Source organism: Gossypium arboreum, chromosome 10 (genome assembly GCF_025698485.1).
Source record: "Gossypium arboreum isolate Shixiya-1 chromosome 10, ASM2569848v2, whole genome shotgun sequence".
NCBI classification, from domain to species: domain Eukaryota; kingdom Viridiplantae; phylum Streptophyta; class Magnoliopsida; order Malvales; family Malvaceae; genus Gossypium; species Gossypium arboreum.
Genome location: NC_069079.1, coordinates 62,428,719 through 62,448,273, shown reverse-complemented (window position 1 = coordinate 62,448,273; position 19,555 = coordinate 62,428,719).

Sequence of the window (19,555 nt, the reverse complement as noted above, 5' to 3'; positions counted from 1 at the left end):
GAACACATCGTGAATCCGGTCTAACTTTAGAGGTAACTCTAGCTAATAGGCAACCGGTCCCACACGTTTTAGTATGCAGTAAGGCCCAATGAACCGAGGGCTCAACTTGCCCTTACGTCTAAACCTCATTACCTTCTTTCATGGCGAGACTTTGAGAAAAATGAAGTCCTCTACAGAATATTCAATCTCCTTACACTTCAGATCTGTATATGACTATTGTCTGTCTGATGCCGCCTTCAGTGGATCCCGAATTAGTCTAACTTTATCCTCGGTATCAAAAACTAATTCGGGGCCCAGAACACGCCGCTCGTCCAACTCAGTCCAACATGAAGGAGTACGACACCTACGACCATATAATGCCTCGTAAGGTGCCATCTGTATGCTAGATTTGTAGCTATTGTTATACGTAAACTCTGCTAACGGGAAGTAGTCCTCCCAACTGCCTCAGAAATCTATCACACAACTCCTTAACATGTCCTCCAGTATCTGAATCACCCTCTCTGACTGACCATCTGTCTGAGGATGGAACGCAGTACTAAAGTCCAATCTTGTACCCAGAGCTTCGTGCAACTTCCTCCAAAATCTAGACGTGAAGCGAGGATCTCTATCAGATATTATGGAAATCGGTACCCCATGCAGTCTCACTATCTCAGACACATATAGCTTAGCCAGCTTCTGTAAAGAATAATCAGTACGAACTGGTATGAAATAGGCAGATTTGGTCAATTGATCCACGATGACCCATACTGAATCCTTCTTAGTAGCCATTAGGGGCAACCCACTAACTGTAATGCCCCCGTACCCGAGACCATTTCCGGAGTCGAGCACGAGGTGTTAACAGACTTAATTCATTAATTAAACAGCTCAAACAGTTTATTTTAGAATTTCTAGACAAGCTGGCTAATTGCATCACAGTCGCTAAAAAATCCATATCTCGAGTTACAAAACTCGAAATCTAATAACGTAAATTTTCCCTGAAACTAGGCTCTTATATCTACTTACTAATTATTTTCTAGAATTTTTGGTTAGGCCAATTAGTATAGTTTATTAGTTAAAGTCTCCCCTATTTCAGGGTTCGACTACTCTGACCCCTGTGTATTACGAAACAGATTTCTCCCTGTACAGAGTTTCAATGACTATGACGTTTGTTTCTAATAAAACTATACTCAATAAGGATTTCATACATGTAAGGTAAAACTCCTAATTGTTTTTGTACAATTTATGGTTAATTTTTAAATTCAGAACAGGGGATTCAGAGATCGCTCTGACCCTATTCCACCAAAACTTAAATATCTCAAAAAATATAACTCATTTACCTGTTTCGTTTCTTCCATATGAAATTAGAATCATAAGCTTCGATACTAGAACTTATTAATTATTTAATTCTATTTCTAATATTTTTAGTGATTTTTCAAATTCATGTCACTGCTGCTGTCTGATTCTGTTTTGTGGCTAGTTTTACCTTTCCAAGGATTTTCATGGTTTAGTTAAGACATAAAGCATACATGTTATCATATATAAACTTGATTAGCCATTCCAATAGCTAATCATTCTAAAAAAATTCCATTCCATCCATGGGCCATATCATAAGATTATACACACAAAATGATTGGAATGCTATACATGCCAAATTTCCAAAAATTACAAGTCATTATACCGCGATTGTCCAATGATAGTGTGAGCGTGCCTCTGACTGTCCCGATCTCCAAATTGACTTGTCAAAACTACAAAGAATGAAAAGGAGGGAGTAAGCATAGATGCTTAGTAATTCCACATGCAAATAACAAATAACTTAGCAAAGTAATTATACCAACCAACATTAGCATAATATCACCAAAACATATATCACATTTCTATTCAGCATTCATCATCTTACCATATTATCGTTGTCGTATCAAGTCTCAACCCAAGGGTTAAGTACATACCTGTCCAAAGTTCCCATTCCACAACACTTACCAATACGTCACTTGCATCTTGAGTATTCTTCCATTTCACTAGAATTTTACCCGTTGAACACACTAGAATATAACTCGGATACATAGAAAGTTTGCACATAAGTGCCACATATGTAGCCAAGCTACCATGTAACCCGCCCATAAGCGAACTAAAACTCAACTCAACAAGCTCGGGCGTTCGCATCTATAAGTGAACTCAGACTCAACTCAATGAGTTCGGATGCCTAGTTACATCTCACAAACTTGGACTCAACTCAACGAGCTCGGACATTCGCATCCATAAGTGAACTCGGACTCAACTCAACGAGTTCGGATGCCCAAATATCCTAATCTATTCCTAAGGTTCAACGGGATTTTCCTCGTTCGTACTCCTTTACCATTCTCCTTGGAATACCAATGACGATACTTCGGTAGTCTTTCACATTTTTCACATAATTGATAAAATTTTTGCATGTTGTCCAACAATGACCACAAAGCATAGAATTACATAATAACAATCATAATATCATATAAATAACATTAAATGATTTAAAATAACGGTTATATTACAATATTTACATATGAACTTACCTCGATACAAAATGAGATTAGTCGAGCCTATTCCTCGTAAACTTTATTTTCCCCCGATCTCGACTCGAATCTCTTTTCTCTTGATCTATAATACCAAATTAATTTATTTAATACACACATTCATGAAAACAGCCCCTAGTACGAACTTTGGCAAAATTACCATTTTACCGCTAAACTTTCACATATTTACACTTTTGGCCCAAGGCTCGTAAATTAAACCTCATCCTATTTTCTTATGTTTTATGACATGCTGATCATTTTTTCCTTCTATAGCAACATCAAATTTGTGACAGCCCAAAATTGACCCTAGTCGGAATGTGGTTTCGGGACCACAAAACCGAGGCATAAAAATAATAAAAAAATTTATTTTGATGCCTATGATATGTGTTAAATTGTGTATGACATTTTGATGTTTCAATTTAGAATTATAAATGTGAATTTCACTAGAAAGGACCTAGTAGTAAACTTTGAAAGTATGATGGGAAATGTGTGATGACTAGTTGAGCATGCATGCAAAAATAAGGGATTTGCATGTCAAATTTCCCCAAAGATGGTATAGTGGCCGGCCATGACAAGGAATATGGGCAAGGAAAACATGTTATGACATGTTTTGTTAATGCATGATGTGATAAATGATAAAAAAATTAAGCATGTAGGAAGAGAAACAAAAATCAAAATTTGCTCATCCTCCCCTTTTTGCCGTGAGTGAAAGAGAAGCAAAGAAAAAATTTTGTTCACCTATTTTTCTCTTCTTTGGCGAAAATACCAAGGAAAAAGGAAGGATTTTTGCTTCATTTTCTTTGTTTAGAAGAGATCTAGAAGGAAATTTGGCTAAACTTGCAACAAGAGTAAGGTATGTATGAGGTTGTGTTGGGAGTTTCATGCATGTTTTGGTTGCAAATTTGATGTGCATGTTAGCCATGGCTCAAATCTTTGTTATGCCATGGAAATGGCATTTGGCCAAAGTTGTTATGGTGATAAAGCCATTGCATGCTAAGTGTGAAGCTTGATGATGATGCATGCAATGATGGATTGTCTACTCTTGAGTAAGATTTTGAGTTTTCTTTTTGTTTAACCATGATTGAAGTTGAAAAGTGGCATGATTGTCATATTCGGCCATGATGCATTCATGAGCATGGTTCATGCTTCTTGCATGTTAGTTAAAATTTGTGTTTTGGATGGCTATGGACACTTTGAAATTCGGCCATGCTCATATATATATATATATATGTTTGCACATGATGTTTTGGTTATGAACTAAGTGATGAATATATTGGTTTAAAGAAGAAGATGTGGAAGAATGCTTGTGAAATTGCAAGCACAATTCGGCCTAGCACACATATAAGTGCTTGATGCTATATTATAAGTTTTGGGCCACAATGTGCAAAGCATTAACTAGTAAATTGCATGCTGTTTTTGTGAGGTATTAAGTGCCAAATTTGACCTCAACATGTACATGAATATTCGGCCTTGGGTAGCCTATTGAAGGCCTTAGCATTTCCTTGATGCTAGAATAAATTGTATTGAATTGCTTGATGTAGTATAAAATGTGCATGACCATTGTGTATTCAAGCTAAAGGGTGGCCATATGACCATTTAAACTCCTTGTCATATTCGGCCATAAGCTAGCACAATGAGGTTTTAATAAATTGAATTTGTTTGAATTAGCTCAAGAGCTTAGAGGGCCACAATTGGACAAGGGGAAGGAGAAAGTGATCGAATAGCCGAAAAAGCCGTTCGACAACATCCGAAGTAAGTCCTCAAGAAGTGACCTTACTTGAATTATGTGAAATAAAGTATGGATGTGTAGTGATTATTGATTATGTGTGCATGAGTATTTGAATTCTACCCGGGCTAAGTCCCGAAGGCGAATATGCTTGTGACTATAAATGCGTTTGAGCCTTAGTAACGAAAATGAAATATGTATGTCCAATGATAATTGATGTATGTGTTCATGGGAAATTGAATGATATCCGGCTAAATCCGAAGACAATTATGCTGGAAATTATATCCGGTTAAGACCAAGGCAATTGTGCTAGTGGCTACATCCGGGCTAAGACCAAGGCATTCGTATGAGACATTCTATCCGGCTAAGACCAAGGCATTTGTGCACATGGTTATATCCGGTTATATTCCGAAGAATCTTGGGCTGGAGGTGAGTGTTGGTTGCTGTAATAAATTCATTGAGTACACTCGAAAAGCCCAAAGAATGAGGTACGTTTATATGTGCATTGGAAAGTCGACATGTTTGAGCAACATTCGCTCAATCGACTAATGAATTTCAGTTATTGAATTGATTGATACTTTGTGAAATTATATAATGATGAAGTGTGAAGTAAGAATGTGTATTAATGAAATGATGCATTTGGCTATGTGAATGTATTGCTGTAATTAGAGTTGATTATATTCCTTGAGACTTACTAAGCATAAAAATGCTTACCCGTTGCTTTGGCTCTCGCTTTTCTAGATTTCGCTCAAGCAATCGGATTTGGGATCGTTGAAGTCAAGTCATCCACACTATCAAGCCTCCATTTTGGTATAAATTTTTGGTTGAACTTGAAATGGCATGTATAGGACCACCCTTGTTGGTTAAATATGTTGTGATGTATATATGTACGGCCATGCGAAAATGGCTCGAAAAAGGAAGCATGAACTTAGACTAATTGTGGTTTGTATGTATATATTTGGTGTCATGATGTGGCTATGGCTTGAAAATGGGAATGTTGGGCATATGATCAGCCATTGGCATGGTTAAAATGATCATATATGAACCCATGTATGGCAAGATTAGTTGGTTCATGGAGACTACCAAATAGGTAAGACCTACCTTAAAAACAGATGCTGCCAGCTGCAGTGACGTGAATGTGAAAAATCACCAAAATTCGTAGGAATGGAATTAAATAGTGAATAAGCTATGTAAATGAACCTTGATGAGTCTATTTTCATATGGAAGAAACGAAATGGTCATAGGAGTTACAGGTTAAGAGATATTAAGGCTATTGTGAGACAGGGACAGAATGGTTTCTGGGTTCCCTGTCGCAACTTTAAAAATTCACTATAAATTATCCAAAAAGAATTAGGAGACATACCTTATATGTACAGATTCCATTTTGAGTCTAGTTTGATTAGAAATAAACGGTACCAGCATTAAAGCCCTGTACAGAGAGATATTCAAGTTATACCAAGCGAAGGTCAGAGCAGTCGATCCCTGTAACATGAGTGACTTTAACTAATAAACTGTACCAATTGGCCTGACCAAAAATTCTAGAAATAAATCCATGGATGGATATATGAGTCTAAATTCAGGGAAAATTTACGAAACCAGTTTCCGAGTTTTGAAACTCGAGATATGATTTTTAAGGCGACAGTGATGCAGTTTTCCAGCCTGACTGGAAATGTCAAATGGATGGGCAAAACATGTGAACTTGGCTTGTTAACCCCTCGTGTCCGACACCGGCGATGGTCTCGGGTTCGGGGTGTTACAAAATTCACACTTTAACATGTACTTATGAATATTAGGTATTTTTACCGATTATGTCATTTTACTCGTTTTTACGAAAAATCACTTATAAAAGTTGTTTAACACAATCTCAAACTTCATATTCTACCATAAAACATCAAAATTCATACATATCATCCATGGGTAAAATTTTAAATATAAACCCTAGCTCAAAATATTGGTAGAAATAGGTAAACCGAGCTACGAGGATTTCAAAAATGTAAAGAACATTAAAAACAGGCATAGAGATTACTTACAATCAAGGCTTAAAAGTGTTGAAACCCTAGCTATCGTGGAGAGCAAAATTCGGCAGCAACTTATGGAGAAGATGATCATTTTTGTGTTATTTTTCCCATTTTATTTCATTTAATATCCAAATGACCAAAATGCCCTTCCTTACTAAACTTTCAAAAATTCTATCCATGTCCAATTTTTGTCCATAAACTTAGAAATTGGTCAAATTTCTATTTAAGACCTCCTAATTAATATTTCAGAGCAATTTCATACTAGAAACTTCTAGAATGCAAGTTCTGCAACTTATTCAATTTAGTCCCTAACATCAAATTAAGCACTTTATGCATAGAATTTCTTCACGAAATTTTCACACAATTATGCAATCATATCATAGACCTCAAAATAATCATAAAATAATTATTTCTATCTTGAATTTTGTGGTCCCGAAACCACTATTCCGATTAGGCCCTAATTCGGGTTATCACACTAACGAAGTCCATGGTCACTCTCTCCCACTTCCAAAGTGGAATCTTAACTAGCTGAAGCAACCCTGAAGGTAACTGATGTTCTGCCTTAACCTACTGGCAAGTCAGACATTTACCCACAAAGTCGGTAACCTCATGCTTAAGACCCAGCCACCAATATAACTCACGAAGGACTCGGTACATCTTATTCCCGCTAGGATGGATAGCATAAGGGCTATTATGCGCTTCTTGCAGTATAGACTACCTCAAATCAGAATCCTTTGGTACGCAGACTCTCCCATGGAAATAGAGTACCCTTTCGCTATTCAGTCCAAAATCTGATGCGCTACCACTCTCTATCTATCGGAATCAAAGACCCAGTGACTCATTCTCTAACTGTTTACCCTTAATTTGCTCAGTCCACACCGGTTTAACTTGGAGCTCGGCCAACAAGCTACCATCATCAAATAAACTGAGGCAAGCAAACATCGCCCACAGACTAGTCATAGCCCTATGGCTCAGTGCGTCAGCCACCACATTGGCCTTACCAGGATAGTATTCAATCATATAGTCATAGTCTTTAAATAGCTCAATCCATCTATGCTGCCTAAGATTGAACTTCTTCTATGTGAGAAGATATTTGAGGCTTTTGTGATCAGTGTAAATGATACACTTCTCACCGTACAAATAGTGCCTCTAAATTCTCAGTGCGAATACCATTGCGGCCAACTCCAAGTCATGCGTCGAATAATTCATCTCATGCGTCTTAAGCTGGCGAGCTGCATGTGCTACGACCTTACCATCTTGCATCAACACAACCCCAAACCCACATGTGATGCATCACTATAGACAGTGAACTTTTTCCCAGACTCTGGTTGTATCAAGAGAGGTGCTTCAGTCAAAACGTTTTTAAACTTCTCAAAACTCTCTTGCTGTGCATCAATCTAGTTAAATGACACAACCTTACGCAAAAACTTCGTCAGAGGTGCAGCAATCAGTGAAAACCCTTCGGCAAATCACCAGAAACACCCTGCCAGTCTCGAAAAACTGTGGATTTCTGATACATTCTTAGGCGGCTTCCAATCCAGAAAGCCTTAATTTTCTAAGGATCAACCCTAATCCCTTCAGCAGATACCACATGGCCCAGGAATGTTACCTCTCTCAACCAGAATTCACACATATTGAACTTGGCGTATAGTTGTTTCTCCCTTAGAATCTGCAGAACCACTCAGAGATGTGCATCATGTTCATCTTCGATTCTCGAATACACCAGAATGTCTTCAATAAAAACCACTACGAATTGATCCAGATAGGGCTAGAACACTGGGTTCATCAGATCCATAAAAGTCGCTGGTGCATTCGTCAATCTAAACGGCATCACTAGGAACTTGTAATGACCATAACGGGTCCTAAACGCTGTCTTAAAAACATCAGTCTCTTTAACCCTCAGTTGATGGTACCCAGATCGGAGATCAATCTTGGAGAAAATCGAAGCCCAACAAAACTAATCAAATGGATCATCAATCCTCGATAGGGAGTACTTATTCTTAATGGTCAATTTATCCAGTTGTTGATAATTGATGCATATACGCATGGATCCATCTTTCTTTTTCACAAACAAAACTGGTGCTTCCCATGGAGACCTCGATCCAATAACTCTTGAATCTGAGGTTTAAGCTCCACAAGCTCTTTCAGTGCCATTCTATAAGGGGCGATGGACACTGCAGCTATACCAGGCAGGAGCTCAGTCCCAAACTCAACTTCACGGTTTGGAGGTAACAAAGACAACTCATCAGGAAAAACATCCAAAAAGTGTTTAACTATTCTGATATCCTTCACATTAGAAACCCCAGAATCTGGAACACTAATGTAGGCTAGAAACGTTTCACAACCCTTACGGACCAATTTCTCGGCCCTTAATGTAGATATCACATTTGATAAGTAATTCTGACGCTCCCCAATTACAACTATCTCGTTCTCCTCTGCAGTTCTCAGTACCATCCGTTTAGTAGCACAGTCCAAGGTTGCCCGATGTTTCACTAGCCAATCCATTCCCAGAATTAAGTCGAATTCTCCAAAAAGAAGTTCCATTGGATTCGCCAAAAGGATAACTTCTTGAACCTCCAAAGGCACATCTCTAAATAGTTTATCTACCCTTACAGACTGCTCAATGGACTCAACATAATAACCTCACTTGTAGTACTCTCAACCAAGATCTCCAAAGTCTCAGACACATTACAAGCTATATAGGAATGAGTAGATCCTATATCTATCAGTGCAGTATAAGGCACATTATAAATGAAAAACGTACCCGTGATAACATCTGGGGCATCTCCATCCTCTCGATGATACGCAGCATAAACCAGAGTTGGCTGTCCTCTGACCACGGCCCATACCACTACCACCTCTGGCATGACCACAGCCTCTTAGTGGTTGCTAAACACCTCTCAGTGGCCGCACTGTACCCATACTAGTAGCTTGCATCTGATCGAGCCTCCGTGGACAATCTCTGATACGATGCTCCAGTGATCCACATCTCAAACATACCCCAATCGTTTTTCAGCACTCGCCCTAATGGCGTCTCCCACAATCAGTACAGGGTTGCGGTCTAGTAGCAGCAACAGCGGCCCCAACTCTAACTGGCCCATCAATTCTGGCCTTTTTCTTAGGCCGCAGAAATGAACTTGAGGGCTCCAAATCCCAGTTGTTCATACCTCTTTCCTTCTTACAGTTCTGATGCTCAGCGCATTTCACCTCCTCGGCAATATTTGCCTTATCCACTAAAGTAGAAAAATCTCGATCCCTCTGTGAGCTATTAGAACCTTTAAACTATCCTTGAGGCCATCCTTAAAATGAACACAACCTCATATTCAGTTGCCACCATCCCACGCGGATAGCGGCTAAGCCACAAAAATTCAACCTCATATTCGGCCATGATTTATCCCCTCGTGTCAAATTTAGAAACTCTCTCCTTTGGGTATTCACATAACTAGCGCCCACATATTTTCCTTGGAAAGTAGTCTTGAAGAATTCCCAAGTCAACTGATCGGGTTGAGTGCCCTCTTTAACTGTAAGCCACCACTGGTAAGCCTCATCTCTCAGCAGTGATCACTGCACCCTTTAGTTTCTGCTCAGGGGTATAATTGAGATCATCCATGATCCTCTCCGTGGCCTCAATCCAATATTCAGCCACGTTAGTGGTAACTCCAGTAATATCCTTGAAAATCTCAGCTTTGTTAGATGAGAGCCGTTCCGTAACTGACCCATGGCCCACAGTACTAGTATTGGGCCCAATGACCCTCTCCAAATTTTGTAGCATGGCCTGGGACAATGCGTCGTCCCCAACCGCACAGTCATGAGACCCAGTCTCAGTTACAGGTGAAGCCGGTACCTCTCTAGCTTCAACGTTAGGCATATGGCCAGATGACGAAGACCCAACCCAAGCACCTCCACGGCCTCTGTCGTGGCCTCTTGTACCCTCTCCCCGAGTACCTCTGGTGCTCATTATTGAATTACGCTTTATCTGTATTAACAATTTTATGCATCAGTTTACAGTTCCAGTGTTTATTAATGTATATTTTGTGGAAAATAGTATCAGTAATTCAAAGTTTGTTTTTGTGGATTAGTTTACCCTAAATAGAGTATTTTAGTACAGTCTACTACCTATAGTAGTCTCAGTATCTCAATTAATCAAACAACACTTTCAGAAGACTTACTAAATCAGCACCGGAGACTCGGTGTACCACACATTCAGTAAAACTTTTCAAAATACTTCAAACCATTTTGAAATAGTTTTTTTTGAAATTTAAGTTTTATAAGAAACCCAAATCCACAATCGAGTTTTGTAACCTGGCTCTGATACCACTAAATGTAACACCCTAAACCCAGCCTGGACGTTATGGCCAAATCTGGTGATGTCACATTGAAGTGTTTTTCGAAAAATGTGCTATCGTTGGAAAAGCTGTTGTTTATTTAACCTCTTTGTGTGAATTAAGATTTATTTTAATATGTTTGTTCAAAAAGATAATCATATTAAGTTGTCATTAAACTTAAAACATTATTTCTAGCGGAAGCTTTTAAAACATGTTGTGTAAACGTGGTGTTTGGAAAACATTTATCTTTTTGAAAATTCGCGTTCTACTGCTAGCAGATATAAATCAAAATAAACAGAACCCAAAATTAGAGATTAAAAATTTAAAGAGGCCTTATTACATTAAAAATACCCAAAATAAAACTACTTATAATTTTAAATCCAACGAGAAAGTCAATGTGGTTGTGTGGCCACCCTTGAATCCCTCGCAACACCGATCTGCCTAAGCCTGGGGATTACCTGTACAGATAAACAGATGGGTAAGTTATGGAGACTCAGTGTGTAATCCCATATTAAATAGCCAAACAATGCATATACAGTTTGGGCCTAAGCCCATTTAGGTAACGATTTAGTTTCAGTTAGGGCCTTAGCCCATTACAGTATCAGTATCAGTGTAGGCTTAAGGAATTGCTCTGATGTGGACATCAAGACCTTGGCTTTCTTGCACAGGGCAAACACTAGGTGAGAAAAAATATCTTGACTTGTCTACGCTGCAAGATATAATAAAGCAACTCGAAATGCATTAATGTTAGACACATCCAAGGCTAGTGAGATTCAAGTGTTGATAAACTTTATCCCCGTTTTGGAAACTAGGAACATGATTTCCTGATTGAACAATACTGGGATGTTTATACTTGCTTGGTGTTTTCAATTGCGTTTCCCCTCGATTAAATAATTAACGATATTTTCCATATCTATGTCTTTGAAATAATCAATATCTAATGCATCTAAAGTATCAGAGACATAGTATGGCACATTGTAAACATTACAAATCTCTCGAGGAGTACAAATGATCTATTTTCCTCGGATGGTCACATGAGTGTGCATGTCATGTTGCAATTTATTCTTTTTTCACTCTTTTAGCAATGAGTAAAACTTGTACACCATTGGGTCAATTGCTGACTCTTTCGGTGTGAGACAAAAGTCGATCCAAAGGTTTGCTTGAATCAAGTCCCAAATTTCATCGTTCAAATTGAACAATGGATTAAACCTGCGTTCTTGAATGAAAGTCTTGCCTTGGAGTTCCAAGAAGTATTTTTCAACTTCTGAGCTTCAAATCAGGTAAAATAGAATTCCCCCGATTTGCTCAGTTGCGTAGTGTAGTAAACTTTTATAGGTGCCATTTGAATACAATATATAAAAATATAAACCAAACACAAATAATACAATGAAATAAAAATAAAAGAAAAGAAAAACTGAAGAACATTTCACTTAGATTGTTGGTCGACGTGGAGGCTGTAAATGGTGGAGAGTAGTAAAGAAGTTCTAATAATGGCACGAAAAATAGAATGGTGGAAATCCAATAAGGAGGGAAGTGGAAAGAGTATGTCGTTAAGAGGGTCACTCAGAAAATGGGTCAAAAATTACAGACCCGACGTTGATGTCATGACACTAGGTGTTGGTGTCACGACACCGTCCTTCAAATACTTCAGGTTTTAGGTTTGAAGTTCCATGTTGTGACACAGGAACACGGTGTCACGAAACGGGCCAAAATGTTCAAATTATTTTTGGCTCAAAATGTCATGTCGAGACTGTAACACCTTTTACCCGTATCCGACGCCATGACAGGGTTAGAGGTATTACCGGGATAAAACATTAACATTCGCACAAAACCGACCATAAAATTTCGTTCAAATTTAAAACTTTTCAATTTAGTGCAAATTGTCCCTTATAAGGGCCTATGAGGCCCAAAACATACATTGAAGGTGATTCGAGATTAACCGAGGACTTTAGAAAACTTTAGGGCAACTTAGAAAAATTTTCCTACTTTGGGAGTCATATGCCCATGTGGGTAGGCCGTGTGATTACACACGCCTGTGTCCTCAGCCCGTGTAACTCTCTGACTATGATGTCATCATACAATTAGGGCCACACGGCCAAGTCACACGCCCGTGTGCTTAGGCCATGTGGCGAATTAAATTCTCGAAATTAAGTGCAGACTTCACACGGCCTGGGCACACGCCTATGTCCTAAGGCCGTGCCTGTCACACGGCTGAGACACACAGCTGTGTCTCTACCCGTGTGTTTACTACTGGGCATTCTGTTTGCAATAATTAGGGTATAAGGGACACATGGTCTAACCACACACCTCTGGGGCAGACCGTGTGTCACACACGACCTAGACACACGCCTGTGTGTCTACCCATGTGGATAAATTTAAGGCTATTTTCCTAGCCATTTGTCACCCTTAAATGCTTATTTACTCATTCATCTAAGATGACATGCAACCTACTACATTTAGTTACTTAAAGACTCATAAATGTGATTATGCCATGCTTTTTTAATGAAAACATGTCCCTTATCCAAAACATCATACTTTCATATGGCATTCCACACCAATTTCATATTCATTCGTTATGCTAAACCTACTTTTAATTTACCTAATTATACCATAGATTAAGCATACTTATTAACCATGATTTAATCACTTTGCACATGTGCCACTCATCACACATCTCATCCACAAACAAACACATCAAACATAAAAACATTGCATGCATGTATAATTTATTAGGGTTACAACCCAAATGATCAAATGGACCATATCACATGGCCACATACAAAATAAATAAAATATTTCTATAAGCCAACACATTTGACTAGACCAATATGACATATAACAAAAAGACCAAATCCTTATACATGCCATACTCAAAATATTGAGACTAACTATACCCCAAATGTGCAGTTGATAGTCTGATCAAGCCTCCGACTTTCTTCGGCCGTCAAGGTGGCTTGGCGATACTATAAGAAAATGGGGAAAAGAGAGGGGAGTAAGCATGAAGATTAGTAGTTCATATGCAAATAAATAGCAACAATAATCATAGATATGTATATATATATAAACATTAGAGACATAGAATAGATTTACTTATTTGTTATTCTGAACTCAGAGATATAACTCAAATTTGTAAACATAAATTACACATTTTCAATCTTACCAAAAATTCATCACATTTTAAGTTCATACATGTGAGTTTATCGTACATACCTGTACCAACTCAAATCACAATGTCATATTCCCTTTTCATTGATTTACTTGTCGATTGACTCACAAGTTTACCTGTTGAACAGTCGAAATATTATTGGATACACGGAAGACTTGCACATGGTGCTTCAAACATAGCCACATGCTGTGACAACCTTAAAACGACCCTAGTCGAAATGTGGTTTCGGGACCACAAAACCGAGGCATAAAAATAATTTAATATTCATTTTGATGTCTATAATATGTGTTAATTCGTGTGTGACATTTTTGATGTTTTGATTTAGGGTTATAAATGTGAATTTCACTAAAAAGGACCTAGTAGTAAACTTTGAAAGTAGGATGGGAAAATGTGTGATGACTAATTGAATCATGCATGCTTTTGCATGTCAAATACCCCTCTTTTTATAAGTGGTGGCCGGCCATGACAAAGAAGGATGGGCAAAACATGTCATAGACATGTTTTGTTGGTGCATTATGGGAGGAAACAATAAACTAAGGTTAGGAATAAAGAAATGGGAAGAAAAAAAATAGAGAAGGTGTGTGATCCCCCCATTGCCGTGAGTTGAAGAAAAGAGAAGAAAAAAATTTGTTGTTCATCTTTTTTTTTTCATTTCTTGGAGCCGAAAATTCTAAGGAAGAAGGAAGGGGTTCTTGCTTCATGCTTGGTTTGGAAGAGGATTAGGAGGAGGTTTGGCCATACTTGTGTCTAGATTAAGGTATGTTTGAGGTTGTGCCATGAGATTCATGCATGTTTTTAGTTGCTAGCTTGATGTTCTTATTAGCCCATGGTTCAAATCTTTGCTATGTCATGGGGATGATATTCGGCCAAGGTGGATTTTGTGTTAATTCCATTGCATGCTAAATATGAAGCTTGATAATGATACATGTGATGGTGGATTGAGGACTCTTGGATTTTCTTTTAGCATTTTTGAGTGAGACATTAAGTTCTTTGTTTAACCATGACCAAAATTGAAACGGTATGGTGTTGTGGTGTATTCGACCATGGTATATCCATAAGTATGATTTATGCATATTGCATGGTACGTAAGATTCGAGCTTTGGTTATATGCTTATATTTGGTTATAATCAACTTGAGATTCGGCCCTTGCACCTACATGTATATATGTTTGCACATGATGTATTGGTATGACATATATACTATCTCAAGGTATATATTTACATATGATGATGTTTCGGTTATGGAGTAAATGATAGATGCGTATTGAGCTACAATATGTAATGCATTAGTTAGTAAAATGTATGCCATTTATGTGTGGTATTAAATAGATAATTGGCCTCTACATCAACATGCATATTCGGCCACATGAGATGGATTGGTGTGCATGCATTCGGTTAGAGGCAAGCATATTGATGCCTTTATCTTGGTTAGGATAATCGGCTAGAAGGGAGTGTGGGTTAATATCTTGAGTTGATGCATGATTTCACATGTATGTGACTTTAAGGTTTAATGCATAAATGTGGGCTAAGTGCCTTGTGTTCCTCTTTTCGATGCTTAAATGATTAAATCGATTTATTTGTTTAATTAAGCTCAAGAGCAAAGGGATCTAAATCCGATAAAGGGAAGGAAAAAGTGGTCGAATAGCCATCAAAATCGCTCGACAACATCCGAGGTAAGTTCTTGAGTAATAGAGCTTAAATTATGATTTGATTAGATCATGTTTTAAGCAAATCAAATCATGCTCCTTGTGTGTGGATATTGAGCGAAATTTGCAAGTGTGATAAGTGTCTTGTGTTTGAGTTTTGCTAATGAAAATGAAATACTGAATGTGTCATGATTTAGTGTTGAATATGCATAGATATTCGAATGATGTCCGGCTAAGTCCCAAGGCTTTGTGCTAAGTGACCATATCCGGACTAAGATCCAAGGCATTTGTGCGAGTTCCTAAATCCGGGTTAAGTCCCAAGGCATTTGTGCGAGCTATTATAACCGGCTATGTCTCAAGGCTTTTGAGCGAGTCGCTATATCCGGTTAAATTCCGAAAGTACGTGATTCGGGAATGAGCAATCTTGCTGTAAAAATTTTAGTTAATACGCTTGCAAAAAAATTCCAGCAATGAGGTATGTTCGTATGTGCTTTGAATTAGTTGAGCCCTTACAAATAAGTATTTGCTCAGTTGATAAACGAGCTACCGGCCTTTGGCTAAGTTGATCTTTTGTGTATAAACATAAGGGTTGGTAATGTGAAGTAAGTATGATATTGAGAATGTGTGCATATGAAATTATCCGTTTAGCTATATGAATGCTATGCTTTTGTTGTGCTGGAATCCCTTGCTCAAAACTTACTAAGCATAAATTGCTTACTCCGTTTCTTTGTTCTCTGCTTTATAGATTTTGGCTCGTCACCATCGGACTCGGGATTTTTGGAAGTCGAAGTCTCCCACACTATCAAAGCCCCTTTTGGTACAATTTTGGTTGAGCTTTGAAATGGCATGTATAGGACTACCCTTTGTTGTTTTTCAAGTACTTTTTGTGATGTATGTGTACTGACCATGCGAAAATGGCTCGTAGAAGTGGAGTATGGTATTAGACCATTTGTGTTTATGTATATATATATGGTTTCATGATGTGACTATGGACTGGAATGGAAGTGTTGGGCAATGATCAGCCCTTGGAATGTTTAAATATGATCATATGTGGACCTATGTATGACAAAACTCTAGTTGGTCCATGGAAACCACGAAATAGGTAAAGTTACCTTGAAAACAGATGCTGACAGCAGCAGTGGTGTGGATGTGAAAAATCACTAAAAATACCAGGAATGGAATTAAATAGTGAATAAATTATGTAAATGAACCTTGATGAATCTACTTTCATATGGAAGAAACGAAACTGTCATATGAGTTGTATATTAAGAGATGTTTAGGTTTTCGTGAAACAGGGCCAGAACGGTTTCTGGAATCCCTGTTCCAACTTTGGAAATTCACGATAAATTAACCAGAGATAATTAGGAGTCATGCCATACATGTATAGATTCCTCTTTGAGTCTAGTTTCTACAGAAACAAACGGCATCAGTATTGAATCCCTGTACAAGGAGATATCAAGGTCTTAATGCATGAAGGTCAGTGTAGTCACACCCTGTAACAGGGGAGACTTTAACTAATAAACTGTACTAATTTACCCGACCAAAAATTCTAGAAAACAATGTGTAGATGGAAATATGAGTCTAGTTTCAGGGAAAAATTACGAAACTGATTTTCGAGCTTTGAAACTCAAGATATGATTTTTAAGGCGACAGTGACACAGTAACCAGCTTGCCTGGAAAATTTTTTATGGACTGTGAAAGTAATTAAGTTAAGTCTGTACGCACCTTGTGTTCGACTCCGGTAACGGACTCGGGTACGGGGTGTTACACATGCTACCTCATATCACAATCACATATTGCTCGCTCACGAGCTAATCACGGGCCTGTTCACACAAGCTGACAGTCGGGACATAACTACTCAGGCTACTCACACAAGCTGACAGGTACCCACAACACATGCCGGGCTACCCAGCCACCGGTAGGACGTACAAGACCAGCCCCAAGACCAGCCCCCAGATTCACATATCACATTTACACATATGTTCATGAGCTCATATCCCCATAGTTCCTAGTGACATGTCACATTGTATCCTAAATTATTCCTAAGGTTCAAACTGGGTTTTCTCGATGTTCATCGAATTCATCCACAATCTCATGCTGATAGATTACAACATCATTCACACACTTGACATATTAAGAAATCACATAAACTCATACATTAACAAAATTATAAAAACGTAACATATCATTGCAGCATTTACACATGAATTTAATTTAGCTAATCGTTGTATACTTTATTCTTCCCTCGATCAAGACCCATATCACGTTTTTCTTGATCTATAATGCCAAATTTAACTTGTTTATTAATCTCATTGTTCAAATCAATTCATAATTCATGCTTTGGTAAAATTACCTTTTTACCCCTAACTTTTCACTTATTTACAATTTAGTCCCTAGGCTCGTAAAATGAAATGCATGCACTTTCTTTGTTACCCAAGCCTAGCCAAACCTATACCATGCTCATTTCAGCCCACATTTTCTTTTATTTCATATTTTTACTACCCACTTTTACACTTTTACAAACAAGTCCCCTTTTTAGGTGTTTTTACTAAAAATCACCTAGTAAAAGATGTTTATCATGCATAAAACATTCATATTCCTCCATTAATCAACAAAATACATGCATGTTACACATCATTAAAATTTCATACATGAACATTAGCTCAAAATATAGCTAGAAATGGGTAGATCATGCTTCAAATACTTCAAAAATACAAAGAACAATAAAAACGGGGCTAGGGAGCACTTACAATCAAGCTTGGAAATGTTGAACAAAACCCTAGCTATGGCTATTGAGAAATTCGGCTAGCACTTGGAGAAGATGGACACATTTTTTCTTTGATTGCCCTTTTTATTCTTTTAATTACCAAATGACCACAATGCCATTAGGGTCTTTTTTTCAAATTTTTCCTATGCATGTCTATTTTTGTCCAAAATTATAGAAATTGGTCAAATTGCAAATTAGGACCCTCTAATTCATAATCTAAAGAAATTTCATGCTTAAAGATTCTAGAAAGCAAGTTTTGCATCTAATTCAATTTGGTCCCTAAAATTCAATTGGACATTTTATGCATAGAATTTCTTCATGAAACTTCCACAAAAGCATGCAATCATATCATAGACCTCATGAGAATCATAAAATAATTATTTCTATTTTGGATTAATGGTCTCAAAACCACTATTCTGACTAGGCCCTAATTCGGATGTTACAATTCTCCCCCTTAGGGATTTTCGTCCTCGAAAATCTTACCGGTGAAAAGATTTGGGTATTGTTTCCTCATAGCCTCCTCGGGTTCCCATGTAGCCTCTTCAACCCCATGTATTTTCCATAAAACTTTCACAAGAGCAACACTTTTATTTCTCAATTGCTTGACTTCCCGAGCCAAGATCTTAACCGGTTCCTCACCATATGTCATATTCGGTCTAATTTCAACCTCTTTCAGTGCAATCACATGAGAAGGATCGGATCTGTATTAGCACAACATGAATACATGAAATACATCGTGAATCTTTTCTAACTCAGGCGGCAAAGCCAATCGATAAGCAACAGTCCCTATCCTTTCAGTAATCTCATACGGTCCTATATAACGACGACTCAACTTGCCTTTTCTACCGAATGTCAAAACCTTTTTCCATGGAGACACTTTCAAGAATACTTTATCACTGACCTGGTACTCAATTTCCTTTCTTTTCAAATCTGCATACGACTTTTGTCTATCTGATGCCGTTTTTAAACAATCACAAATTACTTTCGCCTTTTCTTTGGTTTCCTTAACTAAATCGATTCCATGAATCTTATTCCCCTTAAGCTCAGTCCAGTACAACGGTGTACGAAATTTACATCCATACAATGCCTCATAACGTGCCATCTTCAAGCTCAACAGATAACTATTGTTGTAAGCAAATTCAACCAAAGGTAAGTACTTTTCCCAACTCCCTTGGAACTCAAGAACACAACATCTGAGCATATCTTCAAGTGTTTGAATTATTCTCACAGTTTGCCCATTAGTTTGTGGGTGAAAAGCAGTACTAAAATTCAGTTTTGTACCCAAAGCTTCTTGTAACTTCTTCCAAAACCACGAAGTAAACCTCAGATCTCTATTCGAAATAATCGATAAGGTACTCCATGAAGTTTCACAATCTTAGAAAT